General features: G+C 40.2%; 1 pseudogene; it reads right to left on the bottom strand.

Moving 5' to 3' along the window:
* Positions 1 to 454: 454 nt before the first annotated feature.
* LOC115297824 lies at positions 455 to 1,823 on the bottom strand (annotated as a pseudogene).
* Positions 1,824 to 26,444: the final 24,621 nt, after the last annotated feature.

The following is a 26,444-nucleotide window of genomic DNA, read 5'->3' as shown; positions in this document are numbered from 1 at the left end:
TTTTCATAATTATTTCGTAATAAAATAATCTTCACCTACTCTTATCACAGCAGTGTGAGGATTTCTTTTCTAACTGTAGGAAGGTCTGTGAAGCCTAAGATGCTATCATTAAACCCATTGGCCTCGGTACAATGAGTTTTTCTTCTGCTGAAGTTTCAGGTGAATATATGTTTTAACAAAATTGTTTCAAAATAAAGCTTAAGCTGTGGTCAGGAAGTATACGTGTTACTCTGGAATTGTTACTCTTCTGTTACTGCAGAGGAGAAATGTTCCACCATGGTTCTGATGTGCTGGTAGGTCTGGTCTTCTGGGCCTCCAAGCTGCAAAAGGTCTACCTTCTAGAGAGGTGGCACCTGTAAATGCAGGTAGTGAGCTGGTCACCCATTTCCACCCCGTGTAAGAAGAAGACTTTCCTTCTCTTTCTTCATTTCTGGATAACGAGAGACTCACAACCTCAACAGTCACTGTGACTTTGAGCTCCTTTCTGGTGATGAACATCAATTTCTTCATAAACAGCTTTTGTAGTGACAGCAGGAGCCCAGGGATCAAACTCTATTATCTCGTAGTAATTGGGTGGCTGGAGATCATTCTGTCATTGCTGGATGACTGGCGGGCAAGGATGCCAGTCTCTGGCTTGACAGTGTTGCTGGAATGTTCTGCACATTATCTGGCTGTAGTAGTACTGAATTTGAATATTTTGGGGAACTCTCATATGTATGATTTGCGGTGACGTTTTGACCGGTCCTTTGGGCAAGCAGGGCTGTTTCTGTATCTTCCGAGGCTCGCAAATCCACCTGTAGATGAAGCCTGGGTTTCAAATTGTTTGTTACAACAGGACTTGGGCACATGAAATTTAAGTCTGAAAGCTGAGCATTCATGGTGTTGAGTTCTCCCAGAGTGGCCCTCGGCATTAGGGGGTTGAGCCTTGGGTCAATGAAGTCATAGGATGTGGCAGAGGTCCACTGATAGTATTGGCATTTTCCCTCTGGTTCCTGTTTTGCTCCAAAATCCTTTGTTGCTTCCGAGTACATCTCTCACATCCAAGGATGGCATTATTCAAATCCTCATTCACTTAAATTAGCTCAATGGTTACATCTTCATTCTCCACCACCACAAGCAGGTCGCTGATCCTCTCCTGCATCTCCCAACACATCTTATAAAGCTTCTGCAGAAGCTCTATGTCTTCATGGTCTTCAGCCCCAGGAATATTCTCCATCAGTATGGCACACATCACTCTCACATTCATTTTCACCATATCCAATTCATTGTGCAACTTTCCAATCTGTTCTGGGACCAGTGTAATAGTAGAGCTCTTGGGAACAATCACAGAAGGAAACACTAGTGTGGGTGGAATAGATGATGTCAGCTTCAAGGAGATCTGAGCTGTCTCTTGTCTTGCTGTTTGAACCTCTGCATCTGAGGGAGGAAACTGAACACCTTTCTTAAGAAGGTCAAGGTACACTTCTTTCCCTTCACTTATATCCACACCTCCTGGGAAACCTTGTGACCAAGTCTTAATGAGATTCAAGATTCTATTCTGAAGGTCTACAGGAAAGGTCTATCTGGGGTTCAGCAGCTTAACCAGACTACCTTTAACAAAATTCCTTCTTCACAATCAGAGATTGGAAACTTGGACCACAGTTCTGCATGCACATGGCAATAAGTGACAAGGTAAGTTGGATTTCTTTATGATTGTAGTTTTTGGAAATCCTTTTCTTCCAAGCTTTTACTGCATCTTTTGGCCCATCGTGGGCAGTGCTAATTATGTCACAGATGTGCATAAACTGGCCCCAATCTTCATTCTGAACTCTGGCAAATGTAGCTTTTTTTCTGGTGGGAAAAGTGGTTGAGAAGAAAATGGAGAATCAGAATCCTGCTCTTCAGAACAGGGCCCTGCACCCCATATAAAGCTCCCGTGTGGTCAGTTCCAAAGGCTTCAGATTATTTGTATTGCATCTTAATTTCCAGACTTAAAGTTTTCAGAGCATGCACACCTGTAGTTCTTTCACAGAAAAACTGGGCTCCTCTTGCCCTGGGGTAGAAGCTGGTTAAAAATTCTTTCTCCATGAGGCGCCTGGGTGGCTCAGTCTGATAAGCCTCAGACTCTGAGGTCACAATCTTACAGTGGGTGGGATTGGAGCTGACAGCATGGAGCCTGATTGGGATCCTCTCTCTCTGCCCCTTCCCTGCTCCTACTCTCTCTCTGTCTTTTAAAAAAAAAAAAAAAAAAAAGGAAAATAGAAAAAGAAAGAAATCTATCTCCATTGGTTACACTCCTGCAGAGCCGCGCTGTGTAAGCGCTGCTGGGCACCTGTGCCAGATCTACAGGTGCCTTCCGGCGCAGCCGCAGAAATCCAAGCGCCGGAGGCCCATAGAAGCTCCTTTACGCGATACTTGGGAGCTCGCGTGAGGTGGCGGGAGAGCCGGAAGATGGCAACTGCCAGCGGCGGTCCTGGACAGCGTTTCAGCAGGCGTCTTGCTGTGTATTGGGCCACTACCACCTTGAGACAAGCAAATAGCCTCCTGTCACAGAAAGTTCAGGCACTTTTCAGCCTGCTGCTTCTGCGCTGGACCCTGGGGCCGGCGAGCCGTTTGGAACCAGTTCTCAGTTTGCGCTCTGCTCTCGTGGGTCCTGGGTAGGAGCCCTTTTAGCTTTCAAAGCAAGGTGGTTTTGGTGTTGGTCTCCCAGGGGCAGGGCCTAAAATCTGGGGTACCCACGTTGGGTTCAAGTCCGTGGCTCTGGAGAAAGCTCCCCTACAGCTCTCTTAGCGGGCGCATCCTCTCCCGTTCCTATCTGCAGCTCTTCCTTTCCTATGTACAGTTCTCCTGACGTTCACATAATCTTCCTACGTGCAGCCACGCTCCAGCCACAGGGATCTCTTGTTTCTCCAGAGCATGCCAGAACCTCTCATACCTTCTCAGAGGGTCTCTGCACCTCCCCCTTCCTCTGCTGAATTCTTAGTCCTTTTTTCAAGCCCTGTATCGATGTCACCTCCTCTGAAAAGGCCAGAAGTTTACTACTCTTTCTTATGTGAAAACTCAATTGGCACCAAGTTTAATGTGTTGTAATTATATGTTGATACACTTTTCTCTCCCTTTATAAGCTCTTTATGCAAAGATACCTTGTCTGCTTTATCGTCTTTGTGCCCCATCCACTAAGGCAGCTCTTGCAATTGGTAGGTGCTTAACAAATGGTAGACTAACGAATGGATGAAGGAGCCGCTTTTAAAGAGATTTGGTCCCTTCTGTATAGATGTGCCAATGGGAGAGGGCCAGCAGGTTGCCCTCTGTAAAGATTGTGCATTTTAATATTGTCCTGGGGGAGCAACAAATGAATGGCCACTCACGCAAACCGGGGTGGGGGGGGTGACACATGGACACAGTCTTTATTCTAGAGAGCTTCATGAGCCCTTTCTTCGTATCAGAGGTGGTTTTCCATTCTGCCTGTGGTTAGGGAAGGTAACCCAGTGGACTGCTCTTCATCTGATGGAGAGCTTGGCCCCGAGATCCCAACTGCCTCAGGATAGAATGAACACTTGCTGGTAACCAGCACCCTCACTGTCTATCACTTTTCATTAGGAAAGAGAAAATCCCCATTGGGGTGGGGATCTAACATGTGTAGGATCTGATTTGCTGCCCAGTGTCCTAGTCCCTAGAAGAGACCCCTGATGGAGAGAAGAGGGAGACCATACCAACTATATCCATAGGTGATGGAGGGAGCCGGCAAAGCCTGTCTTCCCAGCCAGCTGCTGCACTACCTACCTTCCCCCCAAATTCAAATTCAACCTGGAAGCAGAGATAAGATCTGCTCCTCTCCCACTTGCTTAGGGTCCATAGACTCAGTGAGATTGGGGGTCAAGAGGCTTGCAGTGAAGTCCCAATTCTGTCATTGAAATGAAAAATAGGATAAAAACACAGGGAGGCAAACCATAAGGAGACTCTTAAATACAGAGAACAGAGGGTTGCTGGAGGGAGGTGAGTAAGGGGATGGGTTAAATAGTTGATGGACATTAAGGAGGGCACTTTTTTGGGATGAGCACTGGGTGTCCTATGTAAGAGATGAATCACTGGTTTCTGTAAGATTTAATAGATGGAGGCAGAGATGGGATGAAAGTCCTACTCCTGAAACCAAGGCTCCACTGTAGTTAACCTGAATTTAAATAATAATAATAAAGAAATGCTGTGTGGTTTTAAAATTTTATTTCTTTTTTATTTAAAAAAATTTAATGCTTATTTATTTTTGAGAGAGAGAGAGAGAGCGAGTGTGAGCAGAGGAGGGGCAGAGAGAGAGGGAGACAGAATCTGAAGCAGACTCCAGGTTCTGAGCTGTCAGCACAGAGCCTGATGCAGGGCTGGAAGTCATGAACCATGACATCATGACCTCAGCCAAAGTCAGATGCTTAACTGGCTAAACTACCCAGGTGCCCCTCTTTTTTCTTTTTTTAAATTTATTTTTGAGAGAAAGAGAGAGCTAGTGGGGAAGGGGCAGAGAGGGGTTGGTCAGAGGATACGAATTGGACTCTGTGCTGACAGCAAAGAGCCCAATGCAGGGCTTGAACTCATGAACTGCAAGATCATGACCTGAGCCAACATAGGACGCTAAACCAACTGAGCCATCCAGGTGCCCCTTAAAATTTTATATACAAAAGAATAATTATAATGTATGCATATAAAAAAGAATAACAATCCATATTATCATCATTCAGCATAAGAGATAGAACATTGCCAAGACTTTTGACTTTTCCGTGCCTCACTGCAAGCCCGTACTCCTTCCTAATCCTGCCAGAGGTAACCACCCTTTGCACTGTATGTTAAGTTTTCTCTGGCTTTTAGATAATTCTTCCACATACAGAAGCACAGAAATGATATATATGTTTATGCATCTTATATACGGATGCCATTCTGTATAAATTCTTCTGTGACTTGTTTTTTTTTTTCAATCAGCATTGTGTTTAATAGTTATTAACTCATTTTCACTGTTACATTATATCCCATTGTATGAATATACTATAATTTTCCTGACAGTGGATCTTTGCATTGTTTCTAATTAATGGATGTTTTAAATAAAGCTGCTGTGAACGTTGAAGTACAAATCTTTGTGTGGACAAATGTATTCATGTATCTCAGGTAAATACCTAGAAGTGGAATTGCTGGGTTGTATGTAAAGTGTACGTTTAACACAAGAAACTTCCACCTTGGAATCTGAGAATTCCAGTTACATCATATTCTTGTCAACACTTAGCATTATCAGTCTTGCTAGTTTTAGCTATTCTAATGGATGTCTAGAAGCATTCATCTCACTGTGATTTTCATTTTAATTTTCTTGGATATTAATGATGTCCAACATATTTTCATGTACTTATTTTCTATTGTATATCTTCTTTGGAGACATATCTATCTGTTCCAACCTTTGTGTTTTAAATTATATATTTTTTTGCCTTTCTATTGAGTTATAAGGATTCTTTATATAGTCTATATACAAATTTCTTTGTCAGATACACACATGCGAATATTTTCTCCTAGTCTGAGGCTTGCTTTTGACTTTTTAATATCATCTTTTAAAGATAAAAGTTTTTAATATTGATGCAAGAACAATTGGCTAATTTTTCTTTTATAGCTTGTGTCCTTTGTATCCTAAGAAATCTTTCCCTTCCTTTAGGTCATAAAGATTTTCTTCTGGAAGTTTTATAGTTTTCATTTTTATATTAGCTGTATGATCTTTTTCAGAGTAATTCTGCGGATGGGGTAAGGTAATGACCAGGTTCATTTTTTTCCACATCAATATCTGGTTGTACCAATGCCAGATGTTGAAAAAACTACTCTTTCCCCATGGAATTACCTTGGCATCTGTATGTGGTAGGCAGAATAATGACCCCCCCCAAATATAGCCATGTTCTAACCCAACATGTAAACATTAGGTAACATGGCAAAGGGTAATTAATATTACAGGTGGAATTAATTTTGCTAATAGAGTGACCTTAAAATAAGGAGATTATTCCTGACTGTCTGGGTTTTTCAATGTAATCAGAAAGATCCTTAAAAATGGAAAAAAGAAACAGAATAGAAGTTAGAGTGATGTAATGTGAAAAGTAACCCAGCACTGCTGAATTTGAAGGTGGAAGAAGGGGACCATAAGCCAAGGATTGAGGGCATCCTCTAAAAGCTGGGAAAGGCAAGGAAACAGAATCTTTCCTAGAACCTGTAGAAGGAACATAGCCTTGCTGACATCTTGACTTCAACTCTGTAACCTCCATGTTGGATTTTTAATCCACAAATCTATAAATGAAATGTGTGTTGTTTAAGCCACTAAGTTGGTGGTAATTTGTTATAGCTGCAGTGGAAAACTAATATGGCCCCATCAATTGACTATATATGTGTGGGTCTATTTCCATACTGTTCCATTGATCTATACATCTACCCTTATACCCTTATGCAATGCCATATTTCCTTGTTTTCTATACCTTTATATTTAGCTTTTTGAAAATCTTAAAATTAGATTTTGTAAATCCTCTATTCTTCTTTTAAAAAATAGTCTTTGTTACTCTAGTTCCTTTGCAAGTCCATATCAATTTTAAAATAATCTTTTCAATGTTTATGTAAAATCCTCCTAGGATTGTTACTGGATCATATTGAATCTATAGATCAGTTTGGGGAAAACTGAAAAACATCCAAACAATATTGAGTCCTGATCCACCAACATGAAATATCTCTCCATTTTTTTAGTCTTCTTCACTTTGTTTTTATTTTGTAGTTTTTAGTATATAGGCTTGAACATATTTCATTACATTTATACTTAAGAATTTAATGTTTTATGATTTTACTATAAATGGCATTGTTTTTTATTCCAATTTTCAATTGAATATTGACAGTTATATAAGTACAGTATATTTTGTATCTTGATCTTGATAAACTCACTTATTAATATTGGTGGATTATTTTTATGCATTATTGAGGATTTTCTACTTAGAACTTTTATTGTCCTTTTCCAGATTTAAAAAAAAATTCTTTTATGTTTATTTATTATTGAGACAGAAACAGAGCACAAGTGGAGCAGGGGCAGAGAGAGAGGGAGACACAGAATCTGAAGCAGTCTCCAGGCTCTGAGCTGTCAGCACAGAGCTCAACATGGAACTTGAACCCACAAACTGTGAGATCATTTCCTGAGCCGAAGTCGGATGCTTAACCAACTGAGGTATGCAGGTGCCCCCTTTTTCAGATATTTTATATTGCCTAGGACCACCAGTATAAAGTTGGATAGAAGTAGGGAGAGAAGACATCTTTGCCTTGTTCCCAATTTGGAGGTAAGGCATTTAGTCTTTCACTACTAAGTATGATTCTAGTTATAGACTTTTTTGTAGATATGTTTCTCAGGTTGAGAAAGTTACTTTTTATTCCTGGTTTGCTGAGATACTGTGTCATGATTAGGTCTTGAAATTTTCAAATGTTTTTTTTTTTTCTCTATCTAGTGAGGTGATAATAGGGTTTTTCTCTTTTATTTTAATATCCTGAATTACATTGATTTTTTTTAAATGCTAACAAATATTGCCTTTCTGGAATAAACCCCAATTAGTCAAGAGTTATTATCGTTTTGTATATTGCTGAATTGAATTTGCTAGTATTTTGTTAAGGATTTTGTGTCTATGCTCACAAATGAGATTAGCCTATAGTTTGCTTTTCTTGTAATATCTTTGTCTAGTTTGGTTCATGGTAATTTGGGACTCATAAATTATTTGGGAAGTGTTTCTTATTCGTTTTCTGAAAGATCTTGTATAAAGCTGCTATTATTTTTCCCCTTAAATATTTTATAGAATTCACCAGCAAAACCATCTGAACCATGTATTTCTTTGTGAGAAGGCTTTAAATTAAGAAATCAATTTCATTAATAGACGTAAGACTGTTCAGATTCTTGCTTCTTTTTAAGTGAGCTGTAATATATTTCGTCTGTCAGGGAGTTTGCCAGTTTCATCTCAAATGTTGACTCTGTTAGCATAAAGTTAATAGTATTTCCTACAGGATATGTACTGATGGTTTCTCTTTATTCCTGATAGTGGTAACGTATGTCTTCTTTCTTTATTTCTTGATCAAGCTGACTATAGTTTTCTCAACAATTATATTAATTTTCTTCAAACACAGTATTTTGATTTTATTAATTTTCTCAATTTTTAACCAACTGAGGTATGCAGGTGCCCCCTTTTTCAGATGTTTTATATTGCCTAGGACCACCAGTATAAAGTTGGATAGAAGTAGGGAGAGAAGACATCTTTGCCTTGTTCCCAATTTGGAGGTAAGGCATTTAGTCTTTCACTACTAAGTATGATTCTAGTTATAGACTTTTTTGTAGATATGTTCTATTTTCTATTTCATTAACTTCTTTTTTAATTTAAATTTTAGTTAACATACAGTGCAATATTGGTTTCAGGAGTAGAATTCAGAGATTGATCACTTACATACAACACCCAGTGCTCATCATAAGTGTCCTCCTTAATCCCCATCCTCCATCCATCTCCCTCCATCAACCCTCAGTTTCTTCTCTGTCAATAAGAGTCTCTTGTGGTTTGTTTCCTTCTCTCCTCTCCCCATGTGTTCATCTGTTTTGTTTCTCAAATTCCACATATAAATGAAATAATATGGTATTTGTCTTTCTCTAATTGACTTATTTTGCTTAACACAATACAGTCTAGCTCCATCCACGTCATTGCAAATGGCAATATTTCATTCTGTTTGATAGCTGAATAATATCCCAATACACACACACACACACACACACACACACACACACACACGCACGTGCGCGCACTCCACATCTTTATACATTCATCAGTTGATGGATGTTTGGGCTATTTCATTAATTTCTGCTCTTTATTATTTCTTTCCTTCTACTTACTTTGGTCTTAATATGTTCTCCCTTTTATATTTTCTTTTCTTTTAATGGTTTTTATGTATTTTAGAGACAGAGACAGTGCAAACAGGGGAGGATCAGAGAAAGAGGGAGATACAGAATCCAAAGACAGGCTCCAGGCTCTAAGCTAGCTGTCAGCACAGAGCCCAACATGGGGCTGGAACCCACAAACTTTGAGATCATGATCTGAGCCAAAGTTGGGCGCCTAACTGACTGAGCCACCCAGGCACCCCTACTTTTATATTTTCTTAAATGGAAGCTTAGGTAACTGATTTTAGACCTTTCTTTTTTTCTAAAACAAGCATATAAAGCTATACATTTTTCTTGAAGCACTCTTTTGACTGCATCTCACAAATTTTGATATGTTTGGTTTTTATTTTCATTCCATTCAAAATATTTTCTAATTTATCTTGTGATTTTCCTCTTTGATATGGATTATTTAGGAAAATTTACTTTAATTTTCAAATATTGTGGTTTTTCTAGATGTATTTTTATTAGTAACTTCTCATTTAATTTCCTTGTAGTCAGAGAATATATACAATATGATTTCAGATCTTGAAATTTGTTATTAATTTTGTTATTTATGGTTTATCTTGGTGAATGTTCAATGTAAAATTGAAAAGGATGTGTGGTCAGAGGTTTTTGCAAATATTATTTCCAGTTTTTTGATAGCATTATTCAAGTATTCAATACTGATATTCTGTCCCTTTGTTCTATGCATTACTGAAACAAGACTGTTGAAATCTCCAATCATGTGGATTTGTTTATTTCTCCTTTCTGTTCTGTCACTTTTTTCTTTCCTGTATTTGAAGCTCTTTATTATGTGTTGTTTAATTTCTGTGCCTTTATTAGTTTTCCCATTTTCCTTTTGTTACTCCATTCTGATTGGGAAAGATACTTGAAATTTCTTTCAATCTTCCTAAATTTGTCAAGACACTTTTTTATGACTTAGCATGTGATCGACCCTGGACAATTTTCTGTGAGCACTTGAGAAAAATGTTTATTTGGCTGTTGTTGAGTTGAATGTTCTGTTTATGTCTGTTAGGTCCATTTGGTCTATAGTTTTGTTCAAGTCTGCTGTTTCCTTATTGATTTTCTGTTTGGGTGATCTAGCCTTTATTGAAAGCAGGGTATCAAAGTCTCCTACTATTGTTGTAATTCTGTCTATTTCTCCCTTCAGATATGTCAAGGTTTACTTTATGCATTTAGGCCCTCTGATGTGGGATGCATAAATATTTATAATCATTCTATCTTCCTGTTCATTTGATTCTTTTATTAAGTTGACCTTCTTTGTCTCTTGTGGTAGTTTTTGACATAAAGCCTATTTTGTCTGATGTAAGTATATACGTATATTATATTATATACTATTTTGTCTGATATAAGTATAGCCACCACTGCTTTCTTTTGTGTATAATGTCTTTTTTCATTCCTTCACTTTCAACCACATGTGTCTTTAAATCTAAAGTGAGTCTCTGACAGATAACATATAGTGGATTTTTTAATCCCAGCCACTTTATATATCTTGATTGGTAAGCTTAATTCATTTACATTTACATTCATTATTGATAAGGACTTTCCATTGCTATTCTGTTCATTGCTTTCTGTTTTGTAGTTCTTTTGTTTCTCTTTTGCTGTATTCCTTTGTGATTTGATTTTTTTGTAGTGATGTACTTGGGTTCTTTGCCTCTTTTTTTTTTTTTTTTAGTATATACCAATCTAATATAGGCTTTTTCTTTGTGGTTACCATGGGTCTTGCATAAAACTTACTACTGTTATAACAATCTATTTTAAGCTGGTAACAATCACACACAAAAACTCTACATTATTTTTACGTTGTGTACCACTTACAAATTTTTGTGGCTATAGTTATACTTTTGTCTTTTAACTTTTATACTTGTGTCTAAAATTGTTTGTACATCAACATTATAGTATTATATTATTCTGTACTTGTCTTTACATTTACCTTTAATAGTGGGATTTATACTTTTGTGTTTTGTTTAGCTTTATCTCACTTCAACTTGAAAAATTCCCTTTAGTACTTGTAAGGCAGGGGCACCGGTGACAGATTCCCTCAGTTTCTGTTTGTCTGAAAAGTCTTTGTGTTTCCTATATTTTTGAAGGACAGTTTTGCTGGGTGTAATAGTTTTGGTTTACAGTTTTTCTTTCAGCCCTTTGAATATATCATTCAACTTCTTTCCTGGCTTTAAGATTTCTGCTGGGGGCGCCTGGGGGGCTCAGTCGGTTGAGCGTCCGGCTTCGGCTCAGGTCATGCTCTCACGGTTTGTGGGTTCTAGCCCCGCGTCGGGCTCTGTGCTGACAGCTAGCTCAGAGCCTGGAGCCTGCTTCACATTCTGTGTCTGCCTCTCTCTCTCTCTGACCCTTCCCAACTCATGCTGTCTCTGTCTCTCAAAAATAAATTTAAAAACATAAAAAAAAGATTTCTGCTAAGAAATATTCTGTTGTGTAAGAGTTTTTTCCATGTGATAAGTTGCTTTTGTCTTGCCACATTCAAAGTTCTCTATATCTTTACTGACAATTCAATTATAGTGTATCTTGGTGTAGATTTCTTTATGTTCAATCTGTTTGGAGTCTTTTGGGGTTCATGGGTTTTATACCTGTGCTAATCCCCAGATTTGGGAAGTTTTCAGTTATTATTTCTTTAAATAAGCTTCCTGCTTCTTTCTCTTTCTCTTCTCCTTCTCCGACTCCCATAATGCATGCACGCGCGTGTGCACATGCACACACATATTTGAGGGTGTACTATAAGTCCCATAGGCTTTCTTCAGTCTTTTTTTTTTTAATTGTTTTTTTTGTTGTTGTTATTGTTGTTCCTTTGATTGGATGATTTCAAATCACTTGTCTTTGAATTTGCTCTTTTTTTTTTTTTTGGCTTAATGAGTCTGTTGTTGAAGCTCTCTATTAAATTTTTTAGTTCAGGCATACTATTCTGCAACTCCAAAGTTTCTTTTTGGCTCTTTTCAATGTTTTCTATCTCTTTATTAAACTTCTCATTTTACTCATGTATCGTTTTCCTGGTTTCATTTAGTTGCCTGTGTTCTCTTGTAGTTCATGAATATTTTGAATTCTTTGTCAGTCAATTACCAGATCGCCTTTTCTTTAGGATAAGTTATTGAAGCCTAATTTTGACCCTTTGATGGTGGTATGTTTCCCTGAGTCTTAATGATTATTATCGTCTTCTGTTGGTGTCTGAGTATTTGAAGTAGTCACCTTTTCCAGTCTTTACAGAATGGCTTCAGCAGGGAAGTCTTCACCAGTCAGCCTAGCCTGAGACTCTGTAGGTGAGGGGGCAGAACCCATGGTGTGCATGGGGTAGAGATCTGATGTTGGGGTTCACAGGTGGACAGAACCTTGCCAGAGTACACAGGCAGGCTCACTTTCTTTTTCCCCTGTAGATTAACTTGAGACAAGGGGATAGATATCTCTTGGTGGTCCTTTATATTGGGTTATGGGTTGAATAAAAACTATTCTTATATGTATTGATACATCTTTTCTCATTTCTGTGGTCCACTGGGGTGCTGCAATCTCTCAGCTGGATTCCAGAGCTCTTATAGAGGTATTTTTATCCATTGATCAGTATTAAGTTGGTGTTTCTTTGTGGGGAGACAAGGGCTTAGAATTTCTTATTTCTTCATCTTTCTGATGTCTCTCCAATCTTTTCTTTTTAAATCCAGTCTGACAATCTCTGTCTTATAACTGGCGTGCATAGACTATTTATACTTAATGCAATTATCAGTATGGTTGGGTTTAAATTTATCATCTTGTAATTTTTTTTCTTTTTGTCCCATCTGCTCTTTATTTCTTTTTCTTTTTCCTACCATGTTTTATATAGAGTTCTCTCTTATTTTTTAGTATTCCATTTCATTTATATTTTGGCTTATTAACTATACTTCAGTGTTTTAAACTTCTTTTTTTTAGTGATTACCCTGGTATTTATATATGCTTCTTTAGCTTTTTAAGTCTGATTTAAGAACTTTATAATGTATTATACTTTCAACATTGTTGTGGGTTGAATTAGAGCTCACATTACCTTGAAGAGACTTTTGGTAAAAAAACAGAATGTAAAGAAGATTCTGGTGCGAGCTCAGAAAGGAAAGATTCTGTTGTCTTAGAGAATACATATATCATGGTGAACAAAATTTTTCTAAAAATATGAATGTTAAAGATGCTTTTGGTGAGTTCTCATACAGAAATGAAGACATGTTATTAGAAACTGAAGGAAAGGCAATCTTTGTTATAAAGTGGCAAAGAGCTTGGATGAATTATATTTTTTTTGGATGGAGAGCAGAACTTATAAGTGATGAATCTGGATATTTAGCTGAGGAGATTTCCAAGCAAAGTGTTGAAGTTTCAACATGGTGTCTCCTTGCTGTGAGAAGACAGAAATAAATTGAGGAAGGAACTACTGAGCAAAAAGAATACAGCACTTGACTGGAAGAATCTCAGCTTATCCAGATAAGCATGCCCTGGAAATGGGGTCAAAGGTGTGGCTGGGCAACCATTTGCCAAAGAGACTAGGAATGTGACTGATGGACCCCTTCACCCATCTCAGCATAATTCAAGAATGGACATGGTATTAAGTTAGGAAGAATATGTGGAGGAATTTCTTGTCTAATAGTTTGTTTTCCCATTAATTGCACAGGAGGGCAACCAGGGTTTTGAAAAGTTTAGAACCCTGCCAACCTGGACTGTTCTTGTTTTATTTATTTTGAAGTGATACCAGTGCATACAAGGTTAGAATTATTTAATCTTTCTAGTAAATTGAACTTTTATCAATATGAAATGACTCTTCTTATCTCTATAACTTTTTGCTTTAAAATCTATTTAATCAGAGGTGCCTGGATGACTCAGTCAGCTGAGCATCTGACTTCAGATGAGGTCATGATCTCATGACCTCATGAGTTCAGGCTTCTCATTGGGTTTGTCCTAACAGCTCAGAGCCTGGAGCCTGCTTCAGATTCTGTCTCTCTCCCTCTCTGTTCCTCTCCTGCTTGCACTTTCTCTCTCTCACACAAAAATAAATAAGGAAACATTTAAAAAATAAAATAAAATCAACTTAATCAGATAATACTAATACAGCTATATCAACTTTCTTTTGTTTAGTATTTAAATGATTTATTTTTTCCCATATTTATGCTTTAATAATTCTGTTTACTTCTGTTTGCTTTCTGTCTTGTATACATTATAGATGTAAATTGTTTCTATTCTGAAAACCTTTTTATTTTAACTGGAAAATTTAGTCACTTTATAATTTTTGAAATCACTTGTAGAGTTGGACTTTATTCTAATAACATTTATTTTGTGCTTCCTATTATTCTTGGCATTTTCTTTAATTTTTTCCCCACTATGTTCTACTTTTTAACCTTTTATTTATAAAACATTTTCTAATGTTTGTATATTTGTTCTTTTAGTGCTACTTTAGACATCATGCATATTTAACAGATTAGGCAAAATATATGTGTTTCCCCCCACCACCACCAAATTCAAGGACTTTAACTAGAATTACTCTCTTTCTACTTCATACTTATTGTTGTTTAGTATTTTTAACGTCCCAAATTAGACATTATGCTTATACTTATGATTTATGCAGTCAATATGTATTTGGATGTACCCACATTTTAATATATTCCTTTACCAATTCTGGAAAATTCCAAGTTACTATCACTTTGTTTCCTCTACTCCACTAAATTATGAAAAATGGCCAGAGGGGAGGAAAAAAATCATAGATACAGGTGTAGTATCCAATGGAGGGTCCTCTCCCTGGCATCCTATTTCCATCAGCACAGCAAGAAACTCAGACTCCAGGACAGAAGCTCAACCTTGAGCTATAGTAAGCTGATAAGTTAAAAAGGATAGGGGTTAGAGGTAGACTGCTGGTCATATTGGGCCAATTATAAGCTGAATAATCAGAGAAAAAAGATAAGAGTTGATGTGAGGCACCAGAGAGAAAAGCGGCATGGTTCCCTGACTTGCCAGTATATATCCATGTGAGTTTCGGCTGTATTCTGGTGCCAGTCCTTACAGGTTCATTAGATTACCGGAGTTAGCCTGAGTAGCTTTTGGCTTTTGCACCCAAGAGTCTTGACTAGAACACCTGAGATTTACTTTCTGGATCTGTAAAATATCACAATATATGCCCAATCAATTTCATAAAGCAGAGTGCAACAGTCAGAAATATAACACAAACAAATGAAAAGTAAGAAAATACCTTCACAACCCCAAACAGACCTAGCTCATCCACAGGAGGCCACATCATAGGACATGATGTTTATGGGTAATAGTGCATTTCTTTCCTAAAACAGAGGGACCCACCTAGTTTTTCATTATTCTTTTGAGAGAATACTCCCACTCATATCTGTTAGCTAACTTTCTCTATATATAATTATTAAATGTAAAAAGTATTCATATTTTGTGAGGCTGTAAGTGGATGGGATTTTTGAAGGCAGCTAACATTTACTGAATATTTTATAATGCAAGATCTGCTTTTTACATACATGATCTCATTTATTCCATCCTCATAACAACCCACCAAGATTGAATTAATGTGCCTATTTCACAAATGAAAAAATTCAGGCTACGAGAATTGATGGGATTTGTAGTTAGAATTTGAGTTCAGGTCAGTTTAACAAAAAACCTGTATTCTTTCAACTCTGAGGGCTAACATGGATAAATAATTAGGGAATATTCCAGAGGAATGGAATCAATGGTCTAAACAAGACCATTCACTGAACCTTAGGCATATCAGTCACCTTGACCCAAAGTCATTACCTCAGCAGAATACTGGAAAGGAAGGACCAGTCTTTTCCATTGATCTTGGAGAAGGCCACTGAAAAAGGAGACAGCTTCTAGAAAAGTAACAGTAGGCTCTTAATAAATAAGGAGTTGAAAACTACAGGTAACCAATGGGGCCAGACAAGCACTATATATATATATATGAGTGAAGCAGGCTAGAATGTGTAGATAGGTACACATTCAACATTGGTGGGTGGTTATGTTCATCTGGAGACCAGAGCTCCTGTCCCAGTTAAAGGGGACAGTCATCACTCAACTGCACCATTACTCAGCTCTAGCCAACTATTGCCATGGGAGAAGACAGGCTAACCTAACCTTGCTTCATTTCCCAATTTTTCTAGGGTCCAGAAATCTGGATTTTTTAGTAATAGCTCTAGATTTTTTTTCACATTTCCTGTCACTAGTTGGGAGTCTTGTTGGCAAATAGGCATCAATCCTTCCCTGAATTTCTTCTCCTTCCCAGCAACTTGAGGAGTCAAAATGATACCCAGATGCTATATGTACTGTAAGAATGCAGGACATTTAAGGAAAGGAAAGTCAGGCCCATGTTCTTGAGGATACATGTCCTCTCTCATCTGGGATTATTGTGATGTTGGCTTGCATTGCAGGTACCAGCTCAGGACAGTTCTGTCTTGCATCACCTGTTATTTTTGGGGCTCAGAAATGTAGATGAGGGAAGAGAATTGAGCTTATGTTATCTGTGTTTCCTGTGATTATTTCTAGAAGCATTGTGTTTTGAGAACATGGTTCTTGGAGGGGAAAGAACATTTATGATTCCTTGAAACATGAATGGCTGCCAAAAATGCATGAAATAGGTTATGCGAGATGTGAAACCTAAGCCATGGTTCTACTTGTACAGCGATGGTATGAACATTGCAAATTTTTCATCAAGATGGAAGGTAAACACAACTTCTTCTTCAGAAAGGTGTTCTAGTTATGCTTCATGACCATCCTCCCTCTCTGCATCTGGATCAAGTCTAGGGAGGGAGCTTCTAACCTGGAAGGTAGGTACCAAGGAAAGATGGACCACTTTCCAGTAATACCGTTCTGGTGTGTCAGACTGTTCATTTTACTTAAATATTCTCTGAAGGAGGAATATATCTCCCCACCCCACTGACTTTGGGCTTTGCTGTGTTACTTGCTTTGGCCACTATAATGTGAGTGAACTTGATGTATACTGTGTCTGGGTAAAAGCTTTAAATGTGTGGTTCATGTCAGCTTCTTGCTCTTCCGCTCTGTTCTAAGAATGGGTGTATTCAAACAGGGATACTTCTTCCACTATGGTCCCAAATTAGAAGATGCACAGAGCAAAGCAGAGTAGAACCACAGCTGTCCTGCAGCTGCCAACATGCAACATAAGCACAGAGTAAATGTGTGTTGTTTGAAGACTTGAGATTTAGGCCTGTTTGTTATACTTCAAAGCTGACTGATATACCAGGCCTTGCTGCTTCTGGGCTGTGCGATCTTCAGAAAGTTGCTTCATTTATTCAAACCCAATGGATTCACTGATGCCAATATGTGATAGTTCCTATTTTACACATTTGTGTTCAAAGAGGAATAAGACAAGCTCTGCCATGGAAGTGTTCTCAGTGTAGAGGAGGAGATAGTGAGTTACAGGCTGTGTTAGAGGCCAGCACAAGGACTGGGAGAAGCACCCCTGTCTCAGTGAGATCATGGAAGACTTCCTGGAAGAGTCCATGCTAAATCTTGACTCTTTCTTGTAGAAGAAGCATCCTAGGCAGAGGCTCATGACATTTGCAAACCAAGGACCAGTTAGGATGCGGCTGGGATCAGATGGCTTCTGGGATCCTCCTGCCTCTCCCTCCAATTTCATCCATATACTGAACCTTGCTAAGGAAGTTCAGACTCCTGTCCCAAGCTGGTTGTAGTCCCTGGTTTGTGCTTTAGGCTATGTCTAGACACCTGAATGACTACTGTGAATTGCTTCACTTTGGGAACTGACCTAGAAGGAAAGTGGCAGCTCTCAGGACCAAATGACTTTGGAGGAACCCCACTACCATCTAGAGCAGAAGGTGGGGAGGCTCAAGCCCAGAGTGCTGCTCTCACCATGGTGGACAAAGAGTGACTGATTGTGAGGGAATAATTTACTTGCATGTCCACATTGATCAGATCAAATGAAGAGTTTCCTCATCTGAACAGAACAGATTGCCCATGTTAATCCCAGAGTCTGTCTAGGGGAAGTGAAGCATGGTAGAAAAGTAATATGGAAGGCTTGCTGCTGGGAAATATATTTAGTCCAACAGGAGAGGGATGAGGGAGGGGTAAAGTAACAGGCCAGCAGAACAAGACTCCTGAGTGCCAAATCCTGTAGTTAACTCCTGAACAAGTTCAAGATATTTCATTACAGTCCTGACCATGCTCAGTTACACTCTTCTTCCTTCCTTTCTTCCTTCTCCCTCTCCCGCCCCTCCCCCTCCATCTCTCCCTCTCCTTTCCTACCTTCCCTTCCTCTCCCTTTCTTTCCCTTACCTTCTTTTCCCTTCCCTTCCCTTTTAGTTGAAACTAAGAACAGGGATGTCTGGCTGCCTCAGTCAGCAGAGCATGTGACTCTTGATCTCAGGGTCATGAATTCAAGCCCCACATTGGGTGTAAAGCTCACAAAAGAAAACAAAAAGCTAAGGACAGATGGTTTGAGTTGTGTTAACCCAGACTAATTTTTCTTTCCTTTTTATGTTTATTTATTTTGAAAGACAGAAGGCACAAGTGGAGGAGGGGCAGAGATAGAGGGAGAGAATCCCAAGTGGGCTCTGTGCTTGATCCCATGAACTGTGAGATTATGACCTGAGACAAAGCAAGAGTCGGATGCTTAACTGACTGAGCCACCCAGGCACCCCTAGACTAATTTTTCTGATTCCAGTCTCTCATTCTTGACTAACAACACTTGGCTTCCACTAATAAATTCACCTTAAACCGTGAGTCCCTGCTATGTGCCAGCAGTTTCTGCTCCATGAAACCTGTGTTCCTTTAGAGTGTCTTTGAATGTGAAGACTCCTCTGAAATGACATTGGTCAACATGCCTACCAAGGCAGCACCCTTAAACACTAGCCTTGCCCTAAGTTTCTGGAGTTCCTCTCCACCAAGTTAGCTGCATGTATGTTCTCTCACTTGATCCCCATATTACCCCATGAGGCAGTTATTATGGATCTCAGACAAGGACACTGAAACTCACAGTCAAGGGATTTCCTGGGAGTAAAGGATATAAAAGGCCAGTGGGAGACCATCGCTGTTATGGGATCTTGTGCTTCACACATCCTCACTTGTCTGATTCCTCCTGCTCTTAGCTGTGAGGCAAAGTCTATGTGGGCTCGCCAGCGCATTTAAGAAAGACCTGCTTCTTAAATCCTGCCATATGTGACAATGTGGATAACCTTGAGAACATTTTGCTAAGTTAATTAAACCAGTTACAGAAAGACAAATACTGCATAATTCCACGTATTCGAAGTGTATAAAATAGTCAAACTCCTAGAAGTAGAAAGTTTTGTCAGGGGACTGGAAGGGAACGAGAAATACAATAGGTATAAAGTCAGTTATGCAAGGTAAGTTCTAGAGATCCTCTGCAGAACATTGTGTTTATAGTTAGCAACACTGCACTGTACACTTAAAAATTTGTTGAGAAGGTAGATCTCTTGTTAACTGTTCCTACCACACACACACACACACACACACACACACACACACACGCACGCACCCACCCCTACACCTTCCTTCCTTCTATGAGCTGGAAATTTGAGCCAAGTAATTAAGACTAAGAATCCTGAATGATTAGGGAGAAGGAAAAGGAGAGGAGGTCCACTGGCTCTCCCCCAAACCCCACTGCATATGTTGTGGAGTGAGGTTACTCATTCAACCAACCAAAATTAGTCACTGATCATAGGATCTGTGCCAGGTACTCACAGAGACAACAGTAGAACAGACGGACACAATTTTTGTCTTTCTGGAGATTAGATTTTAGCAGAGAAGGCAATAATAAACAACTAAACAAATATTCAAAATGATCTTTCTAGACTAAGATAAGGGATGTGAAGGAAATGGATGGAGATATAACAGGAACTTGGGGCTGGGTTTTAGATATGGCAGCCTCCATGAGCTGGTTGCATGTGAACTGAGACCTGAGTGGTGACAATGGGACAATTATGCAAAGAATTAGAGCAAGAGCATTCCAGGCAGGGGGAACAGCAAGTGTGAAGGTCTGGAGAGGGCTTGCTGGATTCAAGGAACAGAAAGACCAACATGGAAGGAGCACCATGAGCAAGGAGAGTGTTACAGGATGGGGATTTTCACAGATGGTATTTTCTCCTCTTGAAATAGTCACCATCTCTCCACACCTTAAGAAGCTGTTTTTCCCCCTGGAATGCAGAGGAGTTTTTAGGAGAGGCAGGGCCCTCTGTCATCCCCATATCTCCTCATTATCAGGCTGCCCCTGAAATCCAGGAGCTGCAAAAGACTTATAGGCCACAAAGTGGGAGAAGGTGACATTAGCTGGAGACTAATGTCATTGCTCCCCTGAGCTAATTCCTCCACTCCCATTGTCAGCTGCTTGTATGTAGGAAAGGCATTCAGTGAGCTTTAGGCACAGTATCCTTGAGATGTGTGTGTTACTGTCAGGTGGGGGACATGATGGTCCAACCCCGGGGATAGCAAACCACAGCTCACAGGCCAAATCTAGCCCACTGCCAATTTTTATAAATGAAGCTTTACTGGCACTTGTTCATTTACAGATTGTCTGTGACTCACTTCAAGCCACAACAGCAGAGTTGAGTCATTGTAACAAACTCTATTTGGCCCCCAAAGCTGAAAATATTTACTCAATGACCCTTTCAGAAATTTGCTGACTCCTAAATCAACAAATTAGACGCATGGAAGGGTACCTGCAGAACTTGGCGGTCACTTCCCTCCATTGTTGCTTTGGCATCCCTGTCCTAGACCAGATCCTTGAGCAACGCTTCTTGTCCCTCCAGTAGACCCCAGGCTGTAGGAATAACCCTAGGAAACATTTCCAAACAAGGTATCCTACGGCCAGCTGCACAGCCTCACAACCTTGGGAGTGGAAGATAGCATGGAACTGGAAGATCCTCCAGGACCCAACACTGAATAACGATACCAGGTCGTTGAGTACTGCTCATCTGCCCCAGAAGCAAGCATGTGTCTGTCCAGTGCTCTGCCATGATGGTGACTGGAACACATTCTCATCTCAGCTTCTCCCTGTGTTTCTTCCCACTTCCATTACTGTTACCTACTGCCCAATCTCCTTCTGGCGTTAATACTCCCATTAGAGAGAGTTGGTTTGGTCTTGTGAGATGACAGTGTCCTTTGAGTAAAACTTCCTGGCTAGACCAAGTCAAGAGGCCACTGGCAAGCCTGCAACTTGTCTTCCCCTTGGCTCAGGTGCTCTCTTGTAGTAGCACCAGTTGGGGTATTAGTGAAGGTGGTCACATAGCACTAGCATGACAACTTTTATGGAAGGCTCCTTTGTAAGGGAGTGGTGGACTGTCTGTTTAGAGGGTATATATGCACAGTATTTTGATTAATATTGACCTGAGTATCATTTCCTTCAGGTGGGTTGAAGCAGTCTTCAGAGCTTCCCATATTCAGAGGTGGGGGTCTGCCGGGCCTGGCTAGATAGCACCCACAAACCCAAACACTGTCACCAACTAAATGTTCACTCCCTAATGACCATGTTTCTTGCCAGGATCTGAGGTAGAGGTAGCTGAACAGAGAAACATCTTTTATCCAATTTTCTTGGGAGACTTTCTGCTCCCTCCCACACTTTTTTCCAGTGGGACCATTGCTGTCCACAGCATTTCTACCTATGTCAGTTTGTCCATGAAGCTCACCAGCTATTCAGAGAGACTGGTCCTCCCCAGTCCTCCAAATCTTGAGTGAAGCATGCAAAATTCAGTCATTTGGCTCATTCAGACTTTCCAGATGTCTGATGTTGGGCAAGAGACTCATGCTGCTGACGGATGGCACTTTTTACCTTCCACCCACGTGTTTGACATTGTGCAGATGCAGGAATTTGGAAGATTGATTTGTTTTATTAATGAAACAGTGATGAGAAACTTTTGACAAGTCACACATAATCCCATTGTTTGACTACAACAACTGTTTCTATTATTGCATATTTCCTTCTTGGTTTAGTTCATCTCAAATTGTGTGTGTGTGTGTGTGTGTGTGTGTGTGTGTGTGTGTGTGTGTGTATGGATGCATATATATCACACAGTGTTTCCACCATTTGTTAATCTGCTTATTATTTCATCAGACCCATTTTTTCTCTGTTTCCACATTATCTTTAAAATTGTTGATCTTAATGATTTCAAAATAGTCCTTTGGAGTGGATATACCATTTCCTCAGTGTAATGATTGAGAACATGGTCTTAATCATGGAGCCTCAGTGCCTATATCTGTAAAATGGAATCACTACTAATCACTCAGGGATATTGCTAAAATGGCATAATATTATATATATATATATGTATATTTGTATATGTATATATGTATGTATATATACATATACTTATTTGTGTGTGTGTGTGTGTGTATATGTATGTATATTTTTATCAGTCAACATAGGTTGTTATGTTGTGGTAACAAGCAACTCCCAGATCTCAGTTAAACAAGGCAATGGTTTATTCTTTCTTCACGTTACACATGCATCTTGGATTAGTTGGTAGTGGGAAGGCACTGGTAGTCCTGTGGTTCTGTTCACTGTAGTTACTTAGGGATATAGGCTGATGAAGAAACACGTGTCAACTGTTTATTGCTATCTTGGCAGAACAACTAACAATGGGGACCAGAAGTACAATCTTACCTGGGCATTAGGGAGAACTAGAAATTTTTGATAATTTTCACAACATATAATTAAAATGGAATGACATATATAAAGTTCTTGGCATAGTGTCCCAGGAACGTGGGGAACACTCAGTAAGAATAGACACTACCTGTACGATTATTAATTTTTTGTTATTGTGTTTTTTCAACTTTTTTTTCAGTTATAGGCAGTGTTTCAATGAATATATCCTTATTCAGAAGGTGAGTTTTTTTTTGTTTTTTTTTTTTTTTTTTGCCTATGTGGAATTGTTCCCTAAGGATTCATCCTCCAAAGTAGTATTGAGTGCCTAAGCCTTCAGATCAGGTGGAGGAGGATTCAGATTCTGGTTCTGAAACTTACTAGTTGAGGAGGAGAGGCCAGGCCAGAAGGGGTGTGAAGTCAGCCAGGACTAAACCACTGTTTCAGTTCTGTTTCCTAAGCTGATTTCGATTTCTTGCCTTTAACATCGTATCTTCCATTTGTGGTGCTTAAAGATTTCTAATTTATATTCTTAGGTACTAGCCAGAGGTAATGAATTTTTCATGTTTTGTAGAGTATGCCACACCCTCTACTACATCTACAGTTTAATTTCCATCTTGTGTTGTTAGTGTAGACAGACTACTCTGTGTGTCTGACTGGTGTGTGATCTTGGCTTTGCTGAGTTCTCACTGCTTGCACATATGTGAGGTCTGTCGCTGGTGATGTTCTTCACAAGAGCTGAGGCAGTTTAAGGAACTGCCGTTGTCAAGACAGCAGTGGTGCACACCTCTTACTCAGTATGCAGTGTGGTCTGCCCCAGGCCTACAGTCTAGCTAGAGGCCCTGGCTTATGATTTATATAGTTTGCCTTTTGGGGGCTTTGCTTTTAACTTTGGACAAGCTACCTAACATATACATGCCTTCCTTTATGCCTTGGTAAAATAGACACAGTAACATCTTGGGATCCAATAGCTGCAACATAAACTTGATATCCTTGCATGAAGGCAAACTGTCTTTACAGTTTTACTAAGCAGTTATATTTTTTAAAAGGTTGTTTGTGGATTTGTCTATTAAATACTTAGATCAGTGGTTCACAGCCCTCAATACATATCAGAATCCCCTAGAAGAACCTAAAAACCCTGATGTCTGAAGCCCATCCTGAGGGGCTCTGATTTAATTGGGCTGGAATGTGGCCTGGCCGCTGGGATTTTTAAAAGCTCCCCAGGTGATTCTACTGTTCAGCAAAGTTTGAGAACTATTGACTAGACCAGTGGTTCTCAAACTTGAATGTGCTGCAGAATTCCCCAGAGGGCTTGTTAAAACCCAGATTTCAGGGACCCACCTCCAGAGTTTCTGATTCAGTGTTTAGCAGATGTGGCGTGGAACCTGGGAATTTATATTTCTTACAAGTTCCCAGGTGATGCTGATGTCAGAGGCTGCACACTGAGAGCCCCTGATAGATGCTACTATTTACTCTCTGTGCACTTCTTTGCTTTGAGGAGCATTGAAAAGGAAATCTGGGGGAGGCATTTGGGAGGCAGGAGCATGTAGAGAATGTCCGAGACCTGAGCATTGCGGGACTCCTTCCTGAAATGCATTTGCTATTGGCAGCCTGGTCCATAGTGTTCCTCTTGTAGATGCTAGCATGCTGGCTGGAAGGTTCAGGCCAGGCTTGCCTCAGTGAGCCTGTGCTACCAGCCCTCCCTGGAGCTGGAGACATCAGTCTCCCTCCTTCCATTACCTCCATTAGCACAGTTATTTGTGACAATTCCTCTTCCTGGCTGCTCAGGATATAAAGTGCTGACTACGAAGCAACACTTGATGTCTGAAACTTCCAGGGCAGAAAGGAGGGATGTGATGGTCTATGACCCACACGACCAGAGTGGCATGAGGCAGGCATGGGGGAACGTGGCATATTAGCAGCCTGTGCTGCGGGTGGTGGTGCAGCCAGAAGAGGAGTGTGGCCAGTCAGTCCAGGCAGAAGTATCCCCAGAGGAACTGGCCTTGAGACACCTGAGCAATTTGAGGACAAAGCAGTGGATTTGTTTCTCTATCAATATCCAGATAAATGTAGTGATGAGGAGGTGGTGTATGTGGTGTGGTGGAGTGCGATGGGGAGAAATGATAGAGAAGGAAAGGGATAGAAATATCATTTTTGTTTTGCACATTATCTGAGTGGTGTGTATATTCTGTGGCATAGCTGGGGATAATTGAATCATCCTGAGTTTACGGAGGGAACATGCTCAGTCCCGTAGACCTTCTGCTTTGGCAGACAAGAGCATCTCAGGGTGAAGAGTGATGGCTAACACTTACGCAGCACAGACTCCATGCCAGGCGTGGTGCTAAGCGCCTCACATTTATTCACACATTTCATCTTCACATCAACCCTAGCGAGCAGGGACTATTATTATTCCTGTTGTGTGGCTGAGGAAACTGAGGCATGGCAAATGCAAGTGACTTGGTCAAGGTCAGCCACCTGATAAGGATTTGAAGTCAGTCACTTTGGCCCAGAGTCCATGTGCTTAGTCCTGGAGGGGCTGCTTGTGTGGTGGGGGGAGGGGTCCTGGCAGCAGCTCAGGGTGTGCATTCTGAATTCTCTTGTAGTCTGTGGGCTATAAGCAGAGACATGGCTCCCTCCTGGCCCAACCATTATATGATCACGTGTGTTGCCTGTATCTCAGTCCCTCCTAGGACTTCTTTTCTTGAAGTTCCTTATGAGACATGCTGCCTGGTCTGCCTTAGCAAGAGAGTAGAAGAACTTCGGCAAGAGTAGGCAGAGTTAACTTCATTGCCTTCCGTTTCTGGGTTCAGTGCCTCCACCCGCTGGATGCCCATGTTCCTGAAGCCCCCTCTCATCCTGCCTCCCCTGACATGCCCACCTCAATCCTTCCCAAAGCAGCCTCTCCTCTCAGTTCCAGACACCCCACAACACCCTCAAAAAAATCCAATGGATGCATCACCAGAGGGGGGAAACAGTACATTCATTTTCTCCCCAAGCTTCCAACCACCTCAAGCACAAGCCCACTCTCTCTTCCACCTATCATATTCACTTTCTTCTTCTTCCATCCTGCAGTCATTTCTATTTGGAGGATACAAGAGGAAAAAAGTGGGCCAGAAGTTGGTCAAGTCAAGAGCTGGTCCAGCTCTTTCATGAACCCTGAAACTGTTGACAAATCACATAGTAGTGTTGGTATTATGAGCAATGACTATGGTATCAGGCAGACCTGGGTTCAAATCTTGGCTCAGCTATTTTTGGGCCCAGGGTAAGTGCCTGAATCTCTCCACATTTCTAGTCTTTGTTCTGTACAATGGAGACAATAATTCTGATCTTGTAGCGTTACTAGGAGGGCTGAGTGAGTACTTGCCTGTAAAGTGGTCAGTACTGCACCTGGCACAGAGAACAAGCTTTCAATTATGGTAATTATGATAGCTTTTATTGTAATTACTCTCCTCCCTGGCCTCAGTTTCCTTGGGGTTGGGCTGCTTTATTTCCCAAGGCCCTCCCAGCTCTGACAGTCTCTGACTCATTGACATCCTTCTTGTTTCAGGTTTTTTATTAGATTTCTACGATTGACTCATCTTTCTTCATCTCTCTGCCTTATCATCACCCTCCAATGAATATGAAACTTCCTTCCCTTTGTACTCAGGCCATTGCCCCATCATCTCTGCCTGGGATGGGGTGGGGGTCAAATAATCCAAGCCAGTCAGCCCCCATGAGCACCACCACTGCTTTGAGTCAAATTCTGTTGGATTTCTAAGGCACCGGAGGAGTAGGTAGTCGATATGAATAACCATTACATTGGGGAGGGCTTTTCTTCTTCCTCTGACTGATGACAGCTAAATTACTGCTAAATATAGGCCTCGAATTTGCATGAATCTGCAGCTTGCCACAGCCAGGCTGGGGGTTTTATTGACAGCCAAGGCACTG

Source organism: Suricata suricatta, chromosome 8 (genome assembly GCF_006229205.1).
Source record: "Suricata suricatta isolate VVHF042 chromosome 8, meerkat_22Aug2017_6uvM2_HiC, whole genome shotgun sequence".
In the NCBI taxonomy this organism is placed as follows: domain Eukaryota; kingdom Metazoa; phylum Chordata; class Mammalia; order Carnivora; family Herpestidae; genus Suricata; species Suricata suricatta.
Note: the sequence above shows the minus strand (reverse complement) of the source record. Positions and strands in the feature narration are given on the sequence as shown.